Below are 21,772 nucleotides of genomic sequence, written 5' to 3' on the forward strand. Positions count from 1 at the left end.
TCTAAAATGAACTAGAGAAGGAAGTGTCAAACCACTCCAATATCTTTGCCAAGAAAACCCCAGATGGGGTCAGGAAAAGTCAGCAGACACGACTGAGCAAATAACAAAAGGAGTATCAAGACGCTAGTTATTCTTTTGTGGTGAGATTTCAGGGGATCAGCTTTTCCCATGAGGAAAAGCATATGGTTCCCTGAAGTCATTTCCATGGAGATCATCAACAAAACCATAAGTCAGATTCTGATTTGTAGTCTTTCCCAATGTCCAAGGTATAAATGCTCTCTCTCTGAAAATTTAAATTGCTCAATAGATAGCTCTGGTGAGCTAGTTTAGATTGGCAACAGCCCTGCTGTAGGATAGCCCAGAAATTCTGGATCCAATCTTGTCTATAAGAAAGGAAATATAAAGATTCCTAAGAGGTAAATAAACCAAGAAACTCATTCTAAGTCAGACTTGCTACTCTGTTCAAATAGCACCTTTTATTCCAGCAATGGAATAAATTTTTCTTTGCTACTTAGAATCTCCTTAGAGTAACAAAATGCATTTCTAGTCTTTGAGTGACTCTGAGTCCCTGTTTTAGTTCCCTGTCTGGTCCTCTAGTTCTAGGAGTGGAATCTTTCATTTTCATATTGTTCACTCCTTTTGAGAGATAAATGCTCTTCCCTTGTACCTCAGTCCCTATAGCTGAATCTCAACTGCCAGGGCCAGATATCCCTGCCACTTACCACCCACCTGCCTGCCTAGCACAAAGTAAGACAATACTTTGGCTCTGCTAGTCTCTGGGATCCAGAATTCCCCAGCCTGGCCTGACCTACCTCTCAGTAACTATAGAATAGGATAGAGGATAGAGTTTTAGAGTCACAAAGCCCAACTTCTTCATTTTATAAGTGGAAAAACTGAAGTCTAGAGAGGTGAGACAGAACAAGTTCATAAAACAGATGAATCAGCAACAAGCATTTATGAAGTGTTTACTATGTGCCTGGCACTGTGCTAAGAAATGGGAATACAAATGAAGGCAGAAATAGTTTCTGTTGACAAAGAACTCACATTCTAATGGGAGTGGAAATATACATAACTAAATTTGTTGTTCAGTCCGTTGTTTGTGACTCCATAGTCCAAGATACTAAAGTAATTTACTATTTCCTTCTCAAGTGGATTAAGGAAAATGAGGTTAAATTACTTGCCCAGAAGCACATAGTAAATAGCTGAGGTCTTGAGTTCAGGTATTCCTGATTCCAGGCTTAATCCACTAAACCACCCAGCTGTTTCCTAAGTAATTAGAAATATACAATATATAGAAACATAAATTGAAGGTAATTTCAAAGGGAAGACACTAGTATTAAAGAAGACTGAGAAAATGCAAAAAGTGGGATTTTTAGATGAAATTTGAAGTAAGCTAGGGAAACCAGGAGACAGATATGGAGAGAGATATGGAATATTCCAGACTTGGGGACAGCCAATGAAAATGCCTAAAGGTTATAGACAGAGTGTCTTGTAGACAGAGCATAGACCTGATGGCTAAATACACCAACTGAAATAATAGGGAAGGAGAGAAGAGGGCCAAGAACCAACCTTTGGGAGATGTCCATGATTAGTTCATTCAACCTGGATGAAGAAACTTAACAGAAGTTATCAGACAGAATAGAGAACCAGGACAGAGAGTGGGGTGACAGAAAGCTAGAGAAGAGGGAAATATCAAAGAGAAGAAGGTGATAAACACCATCAGAAACTGAAGATAGAGCTAAAAAAAAAAAAAAAGGTTTGAGAAGAGATCCTTAGCTTTGTCAATTAAGAAATCATTGGCAACTTCAGAGAGAGCATTTTTAATGGAATGATGAGATTAGAAGTCATATTGCAGAGATTTTAAAGAATTAGAAGAAATATCTACATCAGTTATAGAAAGTTGAACCAAGGAGTTTAGTCTTAAAATGGAGAGAAGGAAAAAATAACTGCTTTGGATGAATGGATTAAATGAAGAATTTTTAAATTTGTGACCAGTCAAGTTATAGGAAGGATCAAAGAAGATGAATAATTTTGGTTATACAAATTTAAAAAGTTTTGTACAAACAAATATAACAGAACTAAGATTAAAAGGGAAATAATTGGGGAAAATCTGAAGCAAGTTTCTTTAATGAAAGGCTCATTTCCAAGATATAAGATTCAAATATACAAGAAAAGAGCTATTCTCCAAATGACAGATAGTCTAAAAATATGAATACTCTCTTCCCAAGGGAAGAAAACCAGACTTCTCTAAAACCATATATAAAATGTTCAAATCACTACTAATTAGAAAAATGCAAATTAAAATATTTCTGATTCCACATCATAACTATCAAAGGGTAAAAATTCTCACACGTCCACATGTACATATGAAAATGATAAATGTTGGAGGGACTGTGAGAAAATAGGCACATTGATGCACTGTTGGTGGACCTATAAAAATGTTTCCACTCTCTGGAAAGCAATTTGGAACTACACACAAAAAGTTACTAAACATTTCATGTCTTTGGACTATCTATACCACTCCTGTACCTATTTCTAAAAGAGATCAAAGAAAAAGAGAAAATACTTGTATGTACCAAAAAATTATAACAACTGTTTTTTAGAGGGGAAAAATAAACATGGGAAACTAAGGGAATGACAACAAATTGAGGAATGGCTAAATAAGTTGTAGCATATGAAAGTGATAAAATACAATTTTGCTTTAAGAAGAGTGTAAATAGATGCTTTCAAAAAAACCATGGGAAGACTTATATGGACTGATATGTCATGAAATTAGTAAAAGCTGAAAATTTTATATTATAATATCAATATTATAAAAATGAATAATTTTGAGGATCTTTATAAACTGATGAAGAATAAAATGAAAAAACTGACAAAAAATAAAATGAGAACCACAACAATTAATACAAAACGAAGAAGTTGAGGTGTTTGAATGTTCCCAATGTTAAAATCCCCTACTGGGGCAGAAGTTGGGGAGGAAAGACTATGAACCAAATCCTGAACTCATTGAAGAAAGGAGCAGAATATACAAGAAGCTAATAGATAACAGTTATCAGAATTTCAATTAGGTGGGTGATAATAAATATGCTTTGAATGAACCTCTGAGAAGAAAAGTTACTGAGTAACAGTAAAAGAGAAGTCTAGACAAAGAAAAAAAAAAGGAACAAAGAACATTCCAATTCACACCATGACCTAGAAATCATTTGGCATGAATGAAAATGCTACTAGTACTGAAAAGGGCATCCAGGGAAACAGTGTCACAAAATTAAGTCTCATCTGGAAAGGAAGAAGTAAAAAAGGAATCATTTTCAAATGAAAGCAAGTTTCTTCCAAGTTAAAAAAAATTTTAGACCTGAGAATTAAAGATGTCCCTTTTAGAAACCAAATGAATGAATAGATGAAGGCTGATAATTTCTCTCTCTCTCTCTTTTTTTATTTCAATAGTGTCTCATTTTTTTCCAATTACATGTAAAGAAAAGTTTTAACATTCTTTTTTTTTTTAAATTTTGAATTATGAAATTTCTTCTTCCCTCCCTAAGATGGTAAGGAATTCAATCAATTACATATTTGCAATCATGTAAAACATATTTCCATATTACTCATGCTATAAAAGAAAAATAGATAAAAGGGGGGGAAATGAAAAAAAAAGTGAAAATAATATGCTTCAATCTGCATTCAGGCTCCATCAGTTTTTATTCTGGATGTGAATAAAGCTAATAATTTCTAATAGCACCAGTCCCAGAAAATATCAAAAATCTGTAAAGGAAACAATGAATGTATATAACTATGCAAGTATAAGATCACAAGGGAAGAGATGTAGGGAAAAAATAGCATTAGATTTGGAACCCTATCATCATTTGACCCCTGGCAAAGATACTGGAGTATCCTTCACTGGCTCATTTTACAATTGTGGAAACTGAGGCAACAGAATTAAGTGACTTAGTGTCTGAGTCTAGATTTGAACTCAGGAAGATGAAAGTTTCTGACTTTAGGCCTGGCACTCTATCTACTGCACCAAGGATCAAAGAGAGAATCTGAGAGTTCTTCTGTGATATGAGAGGAAAGGAGAGGAAAGTTAGAGGAAATTATGTTATATAATTGATTGTACAAATGGAAATGTATACAAAAAGAAGGAAGATATGAAGGAAGCAAAAATTTGATCCTCAATATCATTGAAACTAGTGAGGAAAATTATACATATAAATACACTATTGGGGAAAGAAATACACAGGAGGAAAAAGAGAAAAGGAAGAGAATCAATATGGGAGAGAATAGTTGAGATGATCATGATTGACATGAAGAAATAAAGTTCTGGGGACTGTACATTTTTTAAAATGTTAGTTTAAAGACATTTTATGAACTCAATGCAAAAAACATTAGGTGGTACAGTTGTTAGGCAGTAATAAGTTGCCCAAAGTCACAGAGTAGGTGGGCATAACAGGAATGATGCTATGGAACATCAAAATGCATATGAGATGAAAAATGTATATTACTTTGAATATAGTAGATGCTTAATAAATATTTGTTAAATTTGTTAACTTCTATGAAGTCACATACATACAAACACCCCCCATCATTCATTACAGTAGCTGAGGGTAGAAGTGTCGATCATCTGTGGAAAATTGTCTGCCTTCTACAATCAAGTATTCCTAATAAATGCTGCTGTTGCTAACCTATGGTGAATTCTGATAAAATTAATCCAGAGAATAACCTCTCATCCACCTGACAAAATCCAGTGAAACAATGAAAGGAAACAGCAGGCTCTACTTCATGAATTTCTTTGATCATGCAAATCCAAAAATAAGTCATTCAACTAAGAGTTTGTATAGGCTGTGGCATTTATGGGATGTCTGAAGTTCTTAAGAAAAAATCCAAAACACCCAATGACTTCTGGAGAACATAGGAAGATAAGTCCCCAATCTCTGGAGAAAATCTTCTACCTCATCCCATTCTCCCAACCTCTGACCTCTCACCAGTTTATCTAGAAAGGTTGGCTCATCTTAGAAGTGTGAGTAAAGGGTCAATCATGCAGGACAGGGCTGCTTCCTGCTGTACCCAGATGTTCTTTCTTCATAATCTCAATTTCTTTCTGGAAGCCAAAACTCTTTCTTTTACAGAAATTTGCATTCTTTTGCAGAATTTGTTTCTCTCTCCTTTTCCATCTATGTACACATTTATCTAGCCATCAATCTTTCTACATTGTCTATGGAGGTAAAAAGGAATGAAAATCTGGACCTTGATTTTTTTATTCATTTTATCTTAAGTTTATGAAACAACATAAGTATTTCCATAACACAGTCGATTTTTTAAAAAGATGACTGCATATAAAACTGCAAATCTAATATGTACAACTTGCTGTTCCTTTTAAATAATCACAAACTTATCAAGTTATTATTTTTTTGTCCTCTTCTCATTCCCCCCACCTTAAAATTGCTTTATTCTGAAATAAGGACACAGTGCATTCCTAATTCTGCTTATTTGTCTTGAATTCTTGGAACTCTTCTTGCCTTTTAATAACTAGTTCTTTAGGATTCTTTAGGTCTTACCTATAAACTCTTCACATTTTTTTTCAAGACTTAATTTAGTTATTAGCCATCTCACCTGTGTGAAACTCAGTTTTCTCATCTATAAAATGAAGAGATATGACTAAGTAAAGTCTAAAATGTCTTCTAGCTCTAACATTCTGTGACCCCATGATTATGGGTAGATTATATTATCGTGAATGAATTCTACTCTGTTCTTCAAATTTACTATTCTTTTCAATATCACATAAAAATAAGAGATTGGATCATCATTCCTTAAGACTAAGTCACCTAGAACTAGAGCTAGAAGGAGAAATATGCAGTCTTCAAGCCAAAGAACAATAGAAAGCATAAAATTTCTGCCTTCAAACTCATTTTACAAATAGGGAACTTCATACTTTGAATGCTTTTCCCAGAATCATATAGCTAATTAGTGATTAAGCCAGGTGCCTTGAAATTATATCCACCTTACACCATCTGGTCAATGAATGACCCATGATTTCTTTGGTAGGGAAAGTCCCTTCACTGACATGATTTTTCAGTCTTTTTCAAGTTACAATATTACAAGTTAGTAATATTTCATTTCTAAACTCTGAACTTGCAAAATATCTGATAGCTTAGTCTTAGAATGTCTGAGACTCAGAAAGTTGCAATTGCTGTCCTGAGGTCATAGGATTGATGTCAGAGGGGAGATTTCAAACTAGGTCACACTGATTCCAAATCCTGCCACCCTTAACAATATGAAGAAAGTGGAATCCAGAATCTTTAGACATTAAATCTGAAGTCTTAACTTCTTGTTCTCTGTCCCAAGCTCTGCATAAATTGTTTAAAGAGATTTAAATATGTGATAAAACACCAGTTAGTTCACGAGTTTTGCATTTTGGGGTGAACTGAGCAGCCGATTCTATTAAACAATGATTTTTTTTATTTTTTAAATATAACTCACTTTAGCATTTGTTAAAGCATGTGATATCTATATTAAACATACTTATCTTTTTAAGTAAGCTCATTTAAATGATCTCCAAAGAAAAAATATTTCAAGAAATATCTTGAAAATCTTTTCTTAGAAAATCAATTATTCACTGACAAAAAGGATTAAATTATCCTTTCATTAATCAACTCAATTAATGGATAGAATACTACTGAAGTGCAGAAAAACCTTGCAGATCTGGATCATAGAATTAATCCAAAAGGGACCTGGGATATTATTTAATTTAGTTTCTTCTTTTGCAGATGAGGAAACAGGCCCAAACAGAAGTACCTTCCCAAAGTCACAGAGAAAGGTAACGAGCTAGGATTTAAACCTAGGATCTTTGAAAGCAAACCCAGTACTCTTGCCATTTTTATGCTATTGGCCTAGTGATAAGCAAAAGAAATCATCCCTTTTGTAGAATTAATTTAGAAAAACTAAGAAAAGACCCTTATCCTCCAAAATGATCCTACTCCATCTGCTGTCTGATTTCTAAAATTCATGTTAAAGACCAAAGTTTTTCTTTCATCCCACAGATATGTTGTTAATATTGTTGTTATCCAGTCATATTTATAACTCTTTGTGACCTCTTTTGGAGTTTACTTGGCAAAGTTACTGGAAAGTTTGTGATTTCTTTCTCTAATTCATTTTACAGATGAGGAAACTGAAACAAACAGGGTTAAGTGACTTGCCCAGAATTACACAACTGGTAAGAGTCTGAGACCAGATTTGAACTCTGGAACATGTCTTCCTGCCATTAGGCCTGTTACTCTGCCCACTATGCCATCTGGGTTATAAAGCATACATAAAAACACTCTTGAAAAAGACGACATACTTCAATTCATACTAATATAGAATAATATCATAGATTTAGAGCTGGAAAGGATCTTAAAGACTGATATGAGAGCTTTTTCTGAGAGTAGGTTTTGACAATAAAGAAAGTAGTAGAGGAATTGTACATCTGGGAAGGAAGGATATAACAGGGGAAAGGATCATAGGATCAAGATTTAGACCTGGAAAGGATATCAGAGAACTTTTAGTCCAGCCTCTTCATTTTACAGATGAAGACTATGGCCAAAATGGTCAAAGAACTCATCTTAACTCACACAATTAACAAATAACAGATCCAAGATTCAAAAGTTGAGCCACTGATTTCAAAATCAACACTTTCCATTGCAAAAGGAGGAACACCAAAAAATAATCATTATCTGTTTCATAATTTTGCAGAGGAATAGACTTGTTTCTTTATACCTTACCTCTCTGGTCCTCATGGATCATAAAAGAAACAATAACATGGTATTTGCCACATATATTCTGGTCATGTTGAGAAGACTCATAGACTCGTGGTTTTAAATGCTTTGAAATTCCTCCAGCAAAAATCAGATCCCATAATTAGTGCAGCAAAAGCCCTTGGGTCACTCATTAGGTCCAATCTCACCATGGTCTGTGCCTTTCTATATCTCAGAAGGTAGTTCTTCCATTTTTAAGCTTCCCATAAGACAGGAAGAGCCCAATTATGTGTATTTTTAGGCTGACTCATTTTTTTTTCTGATGTTAAAGATCGGTAGTTAAGTCAATTAGGCAGATCTTTTTGATGTCTTTGATTTATCTCAAAATTAGCATCTCTGCACCAATTTTTTTTCCTTCAAATAAACTCACCACCATTGTGGGAGTGGAGGGAACTCTAGCTATCCTCTGTTTCTATCTAGTTTCGGGTAATTGCTCATCAACTGGATGTTTCTCCTTTGAGGAGCACTTAGGTATGAGAATACTTGGTTGGTTGGTGAGTCACTCCAAATTTTCCTCCTCTTGGAATCTGCTATACTAGTCATCTGAAAAGGTAAAGTAGCTAATAAGCCCTCAGTATAAGGATAATTTAAAGAGTATCAAAGCACCCAAAACATATCTCCTCTTCACCAGCCCAACCTATACCCTAACTACTGGAATTGAAATTTCTGCTTCACATTAAAGCTTTTTAGAGAAGGCAATGATTCCCCAAGCTCCTTATTAAGATGTAAATCATATTAGCTGGGAGTAGTCACACATTAAACTATTAACATCTAAGTTCAGATCAGTTTATCAGATTAGTTGACATGAGAGAAAAGGCCTAGAGAAATGAACCAAAGGATAGTTCTATTTTGGTGGGGAGAGGACTGTCCAGTATATGCAGCTCTGCCAAAGAGAAAAAAATGACATTAAGGCAGGACTCTGCCCTTAGGAGTTTCTGGGTAGAACAGCAAAAGCAGAGCAGTTGGGTATTTAGGTGCTCTTGGAAAGGAGCTCACTGAAGTCAGACTTAGCCTTGCTGTCATTTTATCTAGTTCGAACCATTCTTTTTCTTTCTTTTATACTCAGATCATAGAATGTATTGGTGGAAACTCCCATTATTTAAAAAGGTAGGACCAAGATTATTAGCTCCAAATGGTGTCATTTGTTGTTTAATCAAATATTGCCAAAATCACGAAATAAACATCAACCTTGGGGGAAAAGGAAAATGGATAGTGTATGTTAATCAACTACAAGTGGACAGTGGGCAAAAAGTACTCTGATAAAAAGCCATTCCTAGATTCTCTAGTGTGTCTATTACTGAAATATTAAAGTCCTTCTAAAAGGATTTTGTTTTGAGGTTGGGTTTGGGGTTTTTTTTTGTCAGTTTAGAGAGCTTGTCGTTTTTGTCTACGTTCCCAGCTGGGAGTTTAGTGATGTGCTGCAGAGGAAAGCAACTCTGAGACTGCAACAGGAAACAGTCATCATACTCAGAGGGGACTGCTACAAAGTGATAGCAATCAGCATGTGCGGATGTGGCTAGAAAAGGGACAAAGGTTCTTTCCAGGCACAAAAAGGCTATCTTTGAGTTTGTAGCAACAGCCACAAAGTATATGGCTTTCCATCATTTCAGCTCAGTTCAAAAAAACTTTTTTTTAAATGCTAAACATTAATTACTTAACAATATAATTGCTCACATTTTTACATTACTTCACGGCTTACAAAATGATCTGCAAATCCTTATCTCACTTAGCTTTCAAAAGAACCTTGCAAAGGAGATCATGCATGCATTTTGCTAGGTGTAGATTCAGGCTTGTGATATCATCTGTGTAGGTAAGAGTTGGTGTGAAAATTCCATCAATCAATGTAGACTAACAGTTCAAAGTCTTACCTGGGACTTGAACAGTTAAGTGATTTCCCTGTAATCACACAGTTACTGTATGTGAAAAGTAGGATTTTTATATCAAGTTTTCCTAACTCCAAAGCCAACTTATCCATTATTATAATTATTGTTGATTTATAAATGAGGAAATTAGCATTTTGAGAAGTAAAGTGACTTGCCCAAGAACACCTAGAGAGCAAAGAAAAGATACAGACAAAGTCAAGATGACATATTAGCAGAAAAAAGTGCAACTTCACTCCCCCACCAGACCTCCTCCTCAAATATCAAAAAAACATACCAGAAAATTCTAATCCGAAACTACTTTTAACATCAAATGGGGTTATTTTTCCAGCCCAAGAAGGCTTAGGGAAACAGACCAAAAGATCTGCAGACACAGGGCACAGAGTATGGCCAAGAGAATGCAGCATGGAAAGCATTACAGCATCCAGAGAATGAAAGAGAACTCAAGACTGAGCACCAGGGCAAGAAAAGATCTGAACTAGTACAAAATACAATATCAGTTGCCATCTGGTAATTCTGTTGCCTAGTACTTAGTTCCAAGCTGATGTGAGGAGAAATCTGCACATAAAAGTGATAGAGAGAATGTTCAATAGAGGCCTTACCTGTGTATTAACTGAGCAAGGAATAAGTTTGAAAGTAATTAGTCATTTTGCAACTATGGTCCCTGGGGCAGAGTGGGAATCTAGCTCTAAACTCTGACCCAAGATGGAAGCCTAAATTAGATTTACAAGGCAAGAGTCCCAGACCAAAAAGGAATCCATAATTCATTTTCTCTGAACCTGTAGAACTTCCCAGAAAGCAGATAGTGGCTTTATCCAACATCACCCAGGATCACATCATTTGGAAAGCATTGAAAGCTTGCAGGCAACCACCTGAATTATGAAAGTAGTAAAAGAACTAAGAGGACAAAAAGTTCAAGCCAATCATTCCTCACCCCATGCTCATCTCTGCAGAAGTACATAAAACCAAGCACTAACATAAAATCTAAAACCAACAAGTAGACTAGTAGAGCAAAAAACAAACAAAAGAAAAAAAATGTTAAAATCAGGAGCTAATATGATGCCAAAAAAGCTCAAGACACACACCCAGAAGGAAAAATTGACTCAAAAACATACACAAGCAGTGCATCAAGGTGGAGAAATGTGATTTAAACACAAATCCAACCAGAATTTTTGGAAGAGCTAAAGCAAGCGTTTTTAAAATAGAAAGAGATGGAAATGATTTTTTAAAAACAAATGAAAGCAGCAGAGGAAAAAATCAGAAAATAAATGAATTATGGAAGTTAGATATGAAAAGAGAATTAACAACTTGTCACAAGGGCCACAAAACTTCATCCAAAATAATTCCCTGATCATTAAAATGGAACAAATCAAAGTTAATGATTCCATGAGACATCAAAAAAAAAAAACCTTTTTTAAGTCATAAAGCTGGAAAAAATAAAATATTATGTGAGATTAACATAATAACAAAAACAACTGACCTAGAAAACATATTGAAAAGAGACAATTTAAGGACCATTTAGACTATCTAAAAACCATAACTGAAAAAACCCATAGATATCAGTTTCAAGAAATCAAAAAGAAAATTTCTCAGGTCTCTTACAAAGGGCAAAGTAAAAATTGAAATAATCCACTGGTTACCTCCTATGAGAACAAACAGAAAAGCCCAAACTTGAACTCAGGCCTGTCAACTCCAGTCTAAATTTATTTATTTATTTATTTTTTTCCTACTTCATGGTGTTCAGCATTTCTAGATATGTCTAAACTCTGTATGACCCTTAAGGGGGATTTTCTTGGCAAATACTGAAGTAGTTTAACATTTCCTTCTCCAGATTATTTTACAGATGACAAACAAGAGAATAGGTTTAAGTGACTTGCCCAGAATTAAACAGTGAGTAAGTGTTTCAGGGCATATTTGAACTCAGGTTCTCCTGACTCCAGAGCCAGTGCAATATTCACTCTGCCACTTAGCTATCCTGATACATCATATCATGTGCAAAACATTGTGTGAGGTGCTAGAAGACACAAATCTGTACTTCTATCCATAGTCTCTCTTTTTAGCTCCAGTCCTGTATTTTCTGTTAAAAACTACTGAATATGTCAGAAGCAAGACTGATTCTAGGGCAAGTCTAAGTTCCTAGGCTAAGGCTGATGCAGAACATCACAGTGTTTCTCCTTTCAGCCTTATCCTAGGGTCCTTCAGTTTGAGTTTTTCCCTTACACCTACCTTCACTTTTTCAAAATTGAATTCTAGACATGAATGAGAAAGCTCTGTGGCAGAGCACTGAGAATTCATTTCTTTTGTTTTCAGAAGTAATCACTGCAAAATTTTAAGGACTCAACTTCCAGTCAAGTTCCAGAGCATACCATCCATATCCCACATACCTACTCCAACAAAACTCTCAAGTTCTCACCAGGTTGAACAATGATCAAGAAATCTAATTTGAAGCTGCAATAACTTCTATTCCAGAACTTCACAAGAGGTCAGCCAACAGCTCAAGGGAAATAGGAAAGGGGGCTTGCCAGGAAAGTCAGATGGCCAAGAACACATGTATCCTGAAAAACTCTGTATCAGAGGTAAAAGAGAGGAAAAGAGCTTCCCTGATAACTTAAGAAACTTAAGTGGGTAGAGACCCTATAAGTGCCAATGAGTAACTATAAACCAATACAATGTTCACATAGGTAGAAACAAGGCCAAGGGCTATTAAATCCTTAATGCTATATCCTGAGGCACAACAAAGAGTCTAGAAAATCTAAAAATCAGAACCTCAAAGATTCATGGTAAGGGAGTGCTCTAACCCCAGAAGGCAGGAATCAGTACAAGAATCCATGAAATCCAGCATTTTATAAATATTAAATTTATATAATTAGATATTTATATATATATTATATTATATATTATTATATAATTATATAAACAAATGTCAGCTATCATTTTTATGCCCTTTTCCTCTCAGTTGGGGGTATTTAAACCCACTAAAATGTGAATGCAATACAGAAAATGAGGAGAGACACATTTTAGAAAAAATGATTTGTTTGAGGAGGCTGTCAAAAACAATACACTTTTCTTAAACTCAGTCAACAAACGCTGATTAAACATCTAGTCTGTTCACATACATGGGAATAATACATGTGACTACAAAGAAAGGCAAAATAAATTCCTGTTTTCAAAGAGCTGTCTTTTTTTTTAAAGTTTTTGATTTAATGTTATTTATTTTTCAATTAACATTAAATCAAAAAACATTTATGTACAAATAAGCTATGTGCAGGATAAATTGAAAGTAATCAACAGAGGAAAGACACAAAAATTAAGAGGAAGACTTTAAGCTTTGATTTTAGCTGAGACTTGAAGGAAAACAGAAGACTAGAAGCAGCAGTGAGGAAGGGGAGAATCATAAGTACAAAGGACAGGAAGTAAAAATAACAAAAGTTGGGAGATAGAGTGTCTTGCTTAAGGAATAGCAAAGAAGGTAGTGTCACTGGGTCAGAGAATATAGATAGATAGATAGATAGATAGATAGATAGATATAAAAAGACAATTAGGTGACTCAGTGAATAAATCAATTGCTTTGGAATCAAGATGACCTAAGTTTAAATCCGACCTCAGACACTTACTAGGTGTGTGACTCTGGGTAAGTCATTCTGTTTGCCTCAATGATTTGGGAGAAGGAAATGACATACCACTGCCCTATCCTTGACAAGAAAACTCCATGGATAGTTCTGGTGTGTTATGGGCCTTAGGCCACAAAGAGTTGGACACAACTGAATGGCTGAACAAGAAAACTAAGGCAGGAGGGATCTGGGTTATAAACAATTTTGAACACTAAAAAGAGACTCATTTTGAACAGAAGTAGGTAGTAGAAGAAGAATGAGAGTGATCCAGGCATGAGAAGATAATAATTAATCTGGGATATAGGGAAGAGAACAAATAATAGAATCACAGACTCCTAGAATGCCATAACTGAGACATAGAAACTCTAACCCCTTCATTTTACAGATGAGGGAATAGGGTCAAGAAGCAAGATGACTTGTCCTACCGGATCCCACAGTTCAAACAATTAGCAATGATGTGGCATAAAAAGTTGCAATAAGGTGAACTGAAGGAGATAAGAGTTGGAAGTCAAAAGTGCGTCTGATTCAGTCTACAAGAGACCAGGAAATAATCAGTGCCTTGCACAATGATAAGAAAGTCCATCCACGTTGAAGGCCCCAGGATGGAAATAGTGTTCAGCTAGAGACAGCAGTCCTTTCAGATACACAAATACTGAGGGATGAAGAAACAGAATGGAAGAGCAAGCAGAAAGAGGAATCCAGAAAGGAATTTAATATAAATGAAAAACAGCCATTATAATCAATAGAACTGCCTAAGCAGATAGAAGAAGGAGGCATCAAAAGGGAAAAGGAACTGAGGATACCATGGTCAGGGAGCAGGGTGAAAAAGGAAGGAATGTGGAAAGTGCTAAAGGACTTACTGAAAAACAAAGGTTAAAGAGAGTATTGAACATCAATCAGAAATAGGAAAGAAGGCAAGAGATGACCTGCAGGGTTAAAGGAAGTTACAGAGTTGTTTTTTCAGCCTGATCCAGATAATTGTTGGGAATCTGAGTGAAAATTTGAGGGACTGTTCAGAGATTGAAGCCAGGGAAGAATGTAATAAGGGAAGAATTAACAAAAAAGGAGGGGGATAGCAAACATAACCAAAATATTTAAGATACTGAGAGCAAAAGGATCTAGAAAATGGGATAAAATGGCTATTCACAACTGAGTTATGAATTAATTGATCACTCTCTTCAGCAGCATTTACGATAAGGAAAAATAAAACCATAAATTTAGGATTGTTTTCCTTCGTATTCCAATCAATAGCAACTTCCTTTTCACAATGAGACTTTAAACAATTAGGGAAACATTTCAGTTTCTAGCTAATGGACCTAACAATGATTACAATTTCAGGAAAATCACTTCATCCAATTGTAGACATACTAGAAAAAAGGAAGGGGGGAAGAAAGCAAGGCCATCACTATAAGTTTTGAATCACTGTGAAAAATTATATCCATCATCTGACAATCCCTTAAAGACTTTGGTCTTTCCTTTGGGATAAAAATGTGTCGGTCTCAGACCAGAATGCTTCTGGGATAGGGCATCCAGAATCAGGGAGCTCCCATGGTCTCTGATAGCTCGGAGCATATCCCTAACTCTTAGTAAGTTTCTTCATCTCTTTTTCTTCCCTCAGTACTGGGAATGGTATCTTTTCCCATTCTAAAAGAACAAGAAAATCACCATAATGTTCCTTTCTTATATAAGAAGTAATAATCACAGACATCACTACAATTTTTGGCAGTGAGTAGAAAAGTGCTGTTCTTTGCAGACCACAAGCATGTTGTTAAACTGAAGATCCTAGACTCATAAAATGTAGTTTAAAGATGATCTGCTCTGGATAGAGCACCAGCCCTAAAGTCAGGAGGACCTGAGTTCAAATCTGGCCTCAGACACAAAATACTTCCTAGCTGTGTGACCTTAGGCAAGTCACTTAACCCCAATTGCCTCAGCAAAAAAATAAAAAATAAAAAAATAAAGATGAACTGCCCTAAACTTCATATTTGAAGATAAAAAGTCTAGAAATGTTTCAACTGATTCAAGGTCAAATTGCTAGTTAGTTGTTGTTTGTCCTTCATTCTCAAAGAGGACTGTGACATCAGAGAGGAGATTCCATGACATGCAAGTGAATTGGATTCAAGTGAGGGAGGGCTGTGCAAGATCTACCTCACTTTTCCCTTCAGAGCCATGTGGGTCCAATGACAAGATATATATCAAAATGACTGGAGATGACTCTGGATGAAATGAGAGACCATGGCCTTTGTAAGCTATGTCTTCAAATAGACCTCAGGATTGTAGAACCATATATTCTTAGAGTTGGAAGGGACTTCAGAGGCCATTAAGTCTGATTTGCTAATAAGAATTCCCTCTAGGAGGTACCTCTTTTCATTTTGGGATGTTTCTAATGGTTAGGAAGTATTTCCTTATATCAAGCTTAAATCTGACTCTCTAAAGCTTCTATCCATTGCTCCTTGATTCTGTCCTCTAGGACCAGATACAAGAGTTTTTATTCTCTTTTCACATGACAACCTTGCAAATACTGAGCCTAGATATTATGTCTACTTTCAGGTTTAACTATTACCAGTTAAACATTCAAAATTCCTGCAAATGAATCTTATAAGGCATGATTTCAAGTCCCTTTGCCCTCAGCTGAATGCACCCCAGTGGGACATTCACAATCAAAGATGATATTCTAGATGTACTCTAATGAAGGTAGACTACCCCATGCCCATATGCTTTTTTGTCATGGAAATCATGCCTGTATTAATGCCCTAAAACTTCTCTAAGGTCACTTGTCCAATGAGACTAATGAGTAAAATGTCTTTACTCTGGCGTTCATATACCTCCAAAAAAAGTATTTAAGATTTTCTTAAGAAGAAAGGAACACGAGTGTTTCCCTGTGACTGTAATTGATTAAATTCAATAAACATTTTTTAAACATAATCCCACTGGAGATATTCAGTAGAAATTAAAGACGTGTAACTTGAGTTCAAGAGAAATACTGGGACTGTTGATATATGTTTAGGATTCATCTGTTTAGATTACATTGGGTTCCCTAAGGACAAGGACTGACTTATTTTGGTTTTTGTACCAGCATGTACCACAACGCATTGCACAGAGTAGAGGCTGAATAAAGGTTTATTGAATAAATGAATAAATAGTTGGATGGATCTCTGGCATGAATGTTATCATCAAAAATAAAACTATAGGGGGAAGAGAGGAGCATAGTTTTAAAGTTGAAGTCAGCCATGATATAAGAAATAGATTAAACTTTGTTACTTCATGCTAGACCTGACAATGAATAGGATATTATGGGTCTAAGGTCATCTTTTAGTTTCATGGCCTAGAAACCTTAAAGAGAAGTTTAGTCAGAGCCAAAAAAAAAAGTCCTGAAAATAGCTTCATGCCACTAAAATTGGAGAGCATGCTGTATCATTTTAATTTACAATGAGAAAAAAAATCACAAGTAGAACAGATATTTGTGGTAGTTACATTATTCAGTGAAGAGAGTGCTGAAGCTGGAATCAGAAAGAGTTGAGCTCAAAGACAGCCTCAGACACTTACTAGTTTTATGACTCTGGACAATTTGTTTAACCTTTGTCTTACTTTCCTCATCTGTAAAATGGGGGAAATAATGGCATTTACTTTCTTTTTTCTTTTTAGTTTTTTAGTTTCCAACATTAAGTTTTGTAAGATTTTAACTTTAAAATTTTTCTTCCTCCTTCTCCTCCACTTTCCCTAAGACAGCAAGCAATCGACTATAGGCTATACATATATGATCATGTTAAACATATTTCCACATTAATTGTACTGTAAAAGAAGAATCAGACTGAAAAGGAATAATCATAAGAAAGAAAAAACAGAAAAGTGAAAAATAGTATGCTTTGATATGCATTCAGATTTGATAGTTCTTTCTCTGGATGTAGATGGCATTTTCCATCATTTCCATCATGACTCTAGAATTGTCTTGTATCATCATATTTCTGAAAAAAATTAAGTTATTCTAGTTGATCATAGAACGATGTTGCTATTACTGTGTACTATTACTGTTCCTCTGGTTCTTCTCACTTCACTCAGCATTAGTAAATCTTTGCAAGTTTTTCTAAAATCTACCTTCTCATCATTTCTTATAGAACAATAATATTCCATTACATTTATGTATCACAAATTATTCATCCATTCCCCAATTGATGGAAATCCTCTCCATTTCCAATTTTTTGCCACAGCAAAAAGGTCTGCTATAAATATTTTGTACATGTAACTTCTTTTCCCTTTTTTATGATTTCTTTGAAATACAAACCTGCTAGGTATTTCTGGATCAAAGGGTATTCACAGTTTTATAATCCTTTAAGTACAGTTCCAAGTTGCAATCCAGAATGATTGGATCAGTTTACAATTCTACCAACAATGCAGTAGTATTCCAGTTTTCCCACATAATATTAGTCAGTCTGCTAGGTATAGCATCTATTTTCCATGAATATTAGGAGAATTAAATTAAATAATATCTATATATGAATAACTATGTGCATTATGTTATTATTTTTAATAATATTAGTGAGACCATAGGAGAAACCACTTGAGATACCAGCATCAAAGGGTACTTTGGTAAATGTGGAATTTGGTAATATCAAGAATTACTTTGGTAAATGTGGAAAGCCCAAGGAAAGAGTTAAAAGGGGGTTGGACTAAAGTTCAATATTGTATGCTTCTATGTTTTATTTTGCAAATGTCAGATATTGGTGAACAAATATGCAATCCACCCTATAAAATATATGATCATCTCAAATATTCAGTCATTTGCCATTTTGTAGATTATCCAGCCTTTTCTTTTTTTTCTTCCTTTTTTTTCTTCCTTCTTTCCGATACTTACTTCTGATTTTAGTTCCTCTTCTCTCTTGTACTTCAGAAAATAAGGAAAAGATTTTTTAAAAAAAATATTGACATACAACTTAATTTTACCCCAAAATTATATGCTGTGGGCATTTCAGCCCTGTGTCTGGCCTCTCAACATCCAGCCACATAACAGACATTCAACAATAGAAAGTATTAAGTGATCAAAATGAGCAGATGGCAAGGTGCGAATTGATGGAAGATGAATGAGGCAAATTCTTGTCCTACTTACATTTTAATACTTCAAATATATATACATAATTTAATTGAATTGTCAGAAATACGTAAGTGAATTTAAACATGCATTGACATTTTCAACTAAGTTGCCTTCACAGAAAAGATAAATATTCATATCAATATGATGTAGGATAATGACAATAATTAAGTTTGTACAATTTTATGGATCAAAACCAATTTTCATTGAACAAACCCCATTTAGGCACTAAGAATTTTACTAAATCAATTGCTTACTTAGTTGTTATATACCATTTAAATGCCTTCACTATCGCTTATTGTTTGGATAGACTATTCCTTTACCAAATGAATAAATTCTCCTTTTAATTGCATTGCTTTTGACAACACCAAATGGCTCATCAATGATTCCAAAGCATACCCTTTAACATCAGCCTTCTCCAAGAGACATTCTCACCACAAAAGAATGGATACCATTACTGAAAAATTTTAGTGACAAATGAAAGTGATAGGAAAAAAATATATGACAAGATTAGACTACAACACAATAGCAACAACTTTAATACAAAGTAATCATTTAGAACATTTAAAAGAAGAAAAGGCACATGGGTAAGGGTTAGAATAAGAATGAATGATTCTTATCATTCAAATGATAATTGATGATTCAAAATGTAGCCTGATGCTATTTGCATTGTATGTCATATCTTTTTTCTTATTGTATTCTTTTTTTCTGTCTTCATTGATCTTTTTTCTAAAAAATTGGTGTTTTAACTGGACATAAAGAACTGATTCAAGAATGACTCCCATGTCAGTGATGATATTTTCCTATCTTTGAAATGTAATCAACAATTGGGGAATAGCTGAATAAATTGTGATATATGAATGTAATGGTATATTATTGTGGTATACAAAATGATGAGCAGCTGACTTCAGAAAAGCTTGGAAAGACTGGCATGATCTGGTGCTGAGTGAAGTGAGCAGAACGAGGAAAACACAGTTCCCCAATAACTCCCCAACTCTTACCTTCTGGCTTCTAAGAATCAGAGATGACCTGTAACTTACTGAGGCTATATTCTCATAAGTGTAATGCTACAGAAGAGAGACATCTGTTCCCTGAATAAAATATAAAAGGCACAGTCCTTATTTAAGAAACTGTGTACAGACCTGCTATAAAGTCATTTTTGTGATACCAGAATTCTCTTTTTTTAATAGAATGTAAATAGACTCACTAATTTCTGGATAAGGCAATGATCCCTAAACCTTGCATGTGCATGATCAAATAATTTGTAATATATCATGGGGCTGATAAATCTAATCAGCCAAAAAACAGTTAACTAGCCAGGACTGGATGTCACAGAGTAGGTGGCAATGCCTTAAACATATATATGTTGTAAAAGCCAGTAGGATCTCTTCCATTCTTATCAAGAGGAGTGCTAACCTTCCTCAATTGCTACTTAGCCTTAATCACTGAATGGGTCCAGCCTCAGTCAAATTGAGACCTGTTGAAGACCTTAGTTTAAAAAGCCCAAGGTCTCCCATGGCATCTAGGGCCACCTCTAGTCCTCCTGTTCTGTATCTGGCCACTAGACCCAGATGGCTCTGGAGGGGAAAGTGAGGCAGGTGACTTTGCACAGCCCTCTCTCACTTAAATCCAATTCACTTGTATGTCATGGCATTATCTCCCTAATGTCATGGTCCTCTTCGAGAACAAAGGACAAACACACCAATGATAACTAGCCTAGCAGTCACTCTTTGTTTAAATAAATAAAACCAAAAAATAAATAAATAAAGCTCCACAAATGATGATTCTCTGTCAAATACCTTTTATCTACAAAATAGAAATAATAACCCCTATCATCATTGTCATCTTCATCATCAATTAGTATTATTGAAAGCCCTCCTAGGGAGATGACATTGTACATGTATGATGCTTGTACAACTCAAAATTAATAAGAATAGAGCAATGATCAGTTTAGCTTGTGCTTCATAAATGCAAGATAATATTACAATACCCTGGAGTCAGGAGGACATAAGCTGAAATCTAGTCTCATCCACTTATCAGTCACATGACTTTGGGTAAGTCACTTAACCCTGGTGGCCTCAAAAATAAAATTAGATATTACAATAGCAGGAAAAAAAAAAAGATTTGTTAGAATTGTAGTTTTGGTGCATTTTGGGTTTGGTTTTGGTTTTGGTCCAGATTTATGATTTCATTGGCATGTGGATCTCCCTCAGCAAATGTAGGTCAGCATCTTCTCTGGCAGATGTGGTTTTGGAAAGCTACCTGGAGCAATAAGAAATTAAGATATTTGCCCAGGAACCCAGACTGTATGTATCAGAGGTAGAATATCCTGATTTTCATTCAGCTAAAACCTCTCTCCAGACAGAATGAGTTTAAATCTGGCCTCAGACACTCACTAGTTGTGTAACCTTGATCCAGTCACTTAACCCTGAAGTTCTTCATCTGTAAAATGAGAGAAAAAAAATGACAAAACACTATGATATCTTTGCCAAAAAAAAAAAAAAAACAAAACCAATGGGATCACCAAAAATAAGACATGATGGAATAACAAAAACAACACTTCTACATTCCTCCCAGAATGTTAGTATTCACAGAGCCTCATTCATAGAAGGAATTTAATAAATGTGGAATGTGTTATGGCTTCAATTACATCCTCTAAAACACAACTAGATTCATTAGAGTTGTTGTTATAGTGTTAAGAGGTAGGTTTGTGTAGTGGGTAAAGGATTCTGTTTGAAGTAAGCAGATCTAAGGAAATCTAAGTTAAAATCTAGCCTCTGAAACTGAATAGTTGATGAACCTGGGCAAATCACTTGCCCTCCATGTTTCTTAAGGAACTTACTTTGACTTGCAATCTGTGGGTGGAGTTTTCACTCAGAGTTTTTCCACCTTGATAAAATCACAAATTTTTCCTGTACTTGTATATGTCTCTATTATCCGTTAACATTGGTATTCATTCTTAATCTCTTTACATGAGTATTTTTTAAACATGAAACTGGAGTTTTTCACTTGTCATAAAAATTGTGAGAAGATGAAAGAAAATAGTATTAACATGTTTTAAAAGTAAGACACTATGCAAATAAGTTATTACTATCAAGTGAGATATAAGCACTTTGTGAATTTTACAACACTAAATAAATGTTAACTTTTTACTGTAATTATTCTTGCTATTATATTTTAGAAAGCTAAGTCATTAGACTAAACTTTGAGCACTCAACACGTCTGTCTTTGTTGGTCTGACTTTAAAAGGGATTAAGACAGCTGCAGGCCTATGGCATGTGGATGTTAAGTGGTGCAATATGAGTTTTTATATTTAGCAGAAGCAGTTTGGTATTATGGTTGGATTTGACCTCAAAGCCATGAAGACCTTCAAGTCTGGCCTCTGCTACATACTGAAAAGACAAATCACATGAT

At 34.9% G+C, this 21,772-nt stretch overlaps 1 non-coding gene across 1 annotated transcript; it reads right to left on the reverse strand.

Annotated features, from left to right (window-relative positions):
- Positions 1 to 19,668: 19,668 nt before the first annotated feature.
- On the reverse strand, positions 19,669 to 19,795 carry LOC111719575. Its single transcript, XR_002769667.1, has one exon. It is a non-coding gene; the product is annotated as a U6atac minor spliceosomal RNA (small nuclear RNA).
- Between the last annotated feature and the right edge of the window lie 1,977 nt (positions 19,796 to 21,772).

This window comes from Sarcophilus harrisii, chromosome 1 (genome assembly GCF_902635505.1).
Source record: "Sarcophilus harrisii chromosome 1, mSarHar1.11, whole genome shotgun sequence".
NCBI lineage: Eukaryota > Metazoa > Chordata > Mammalia > Dasyuromorphia > Dasyuridae > Sarcophilus > Sarcophilus harrisii.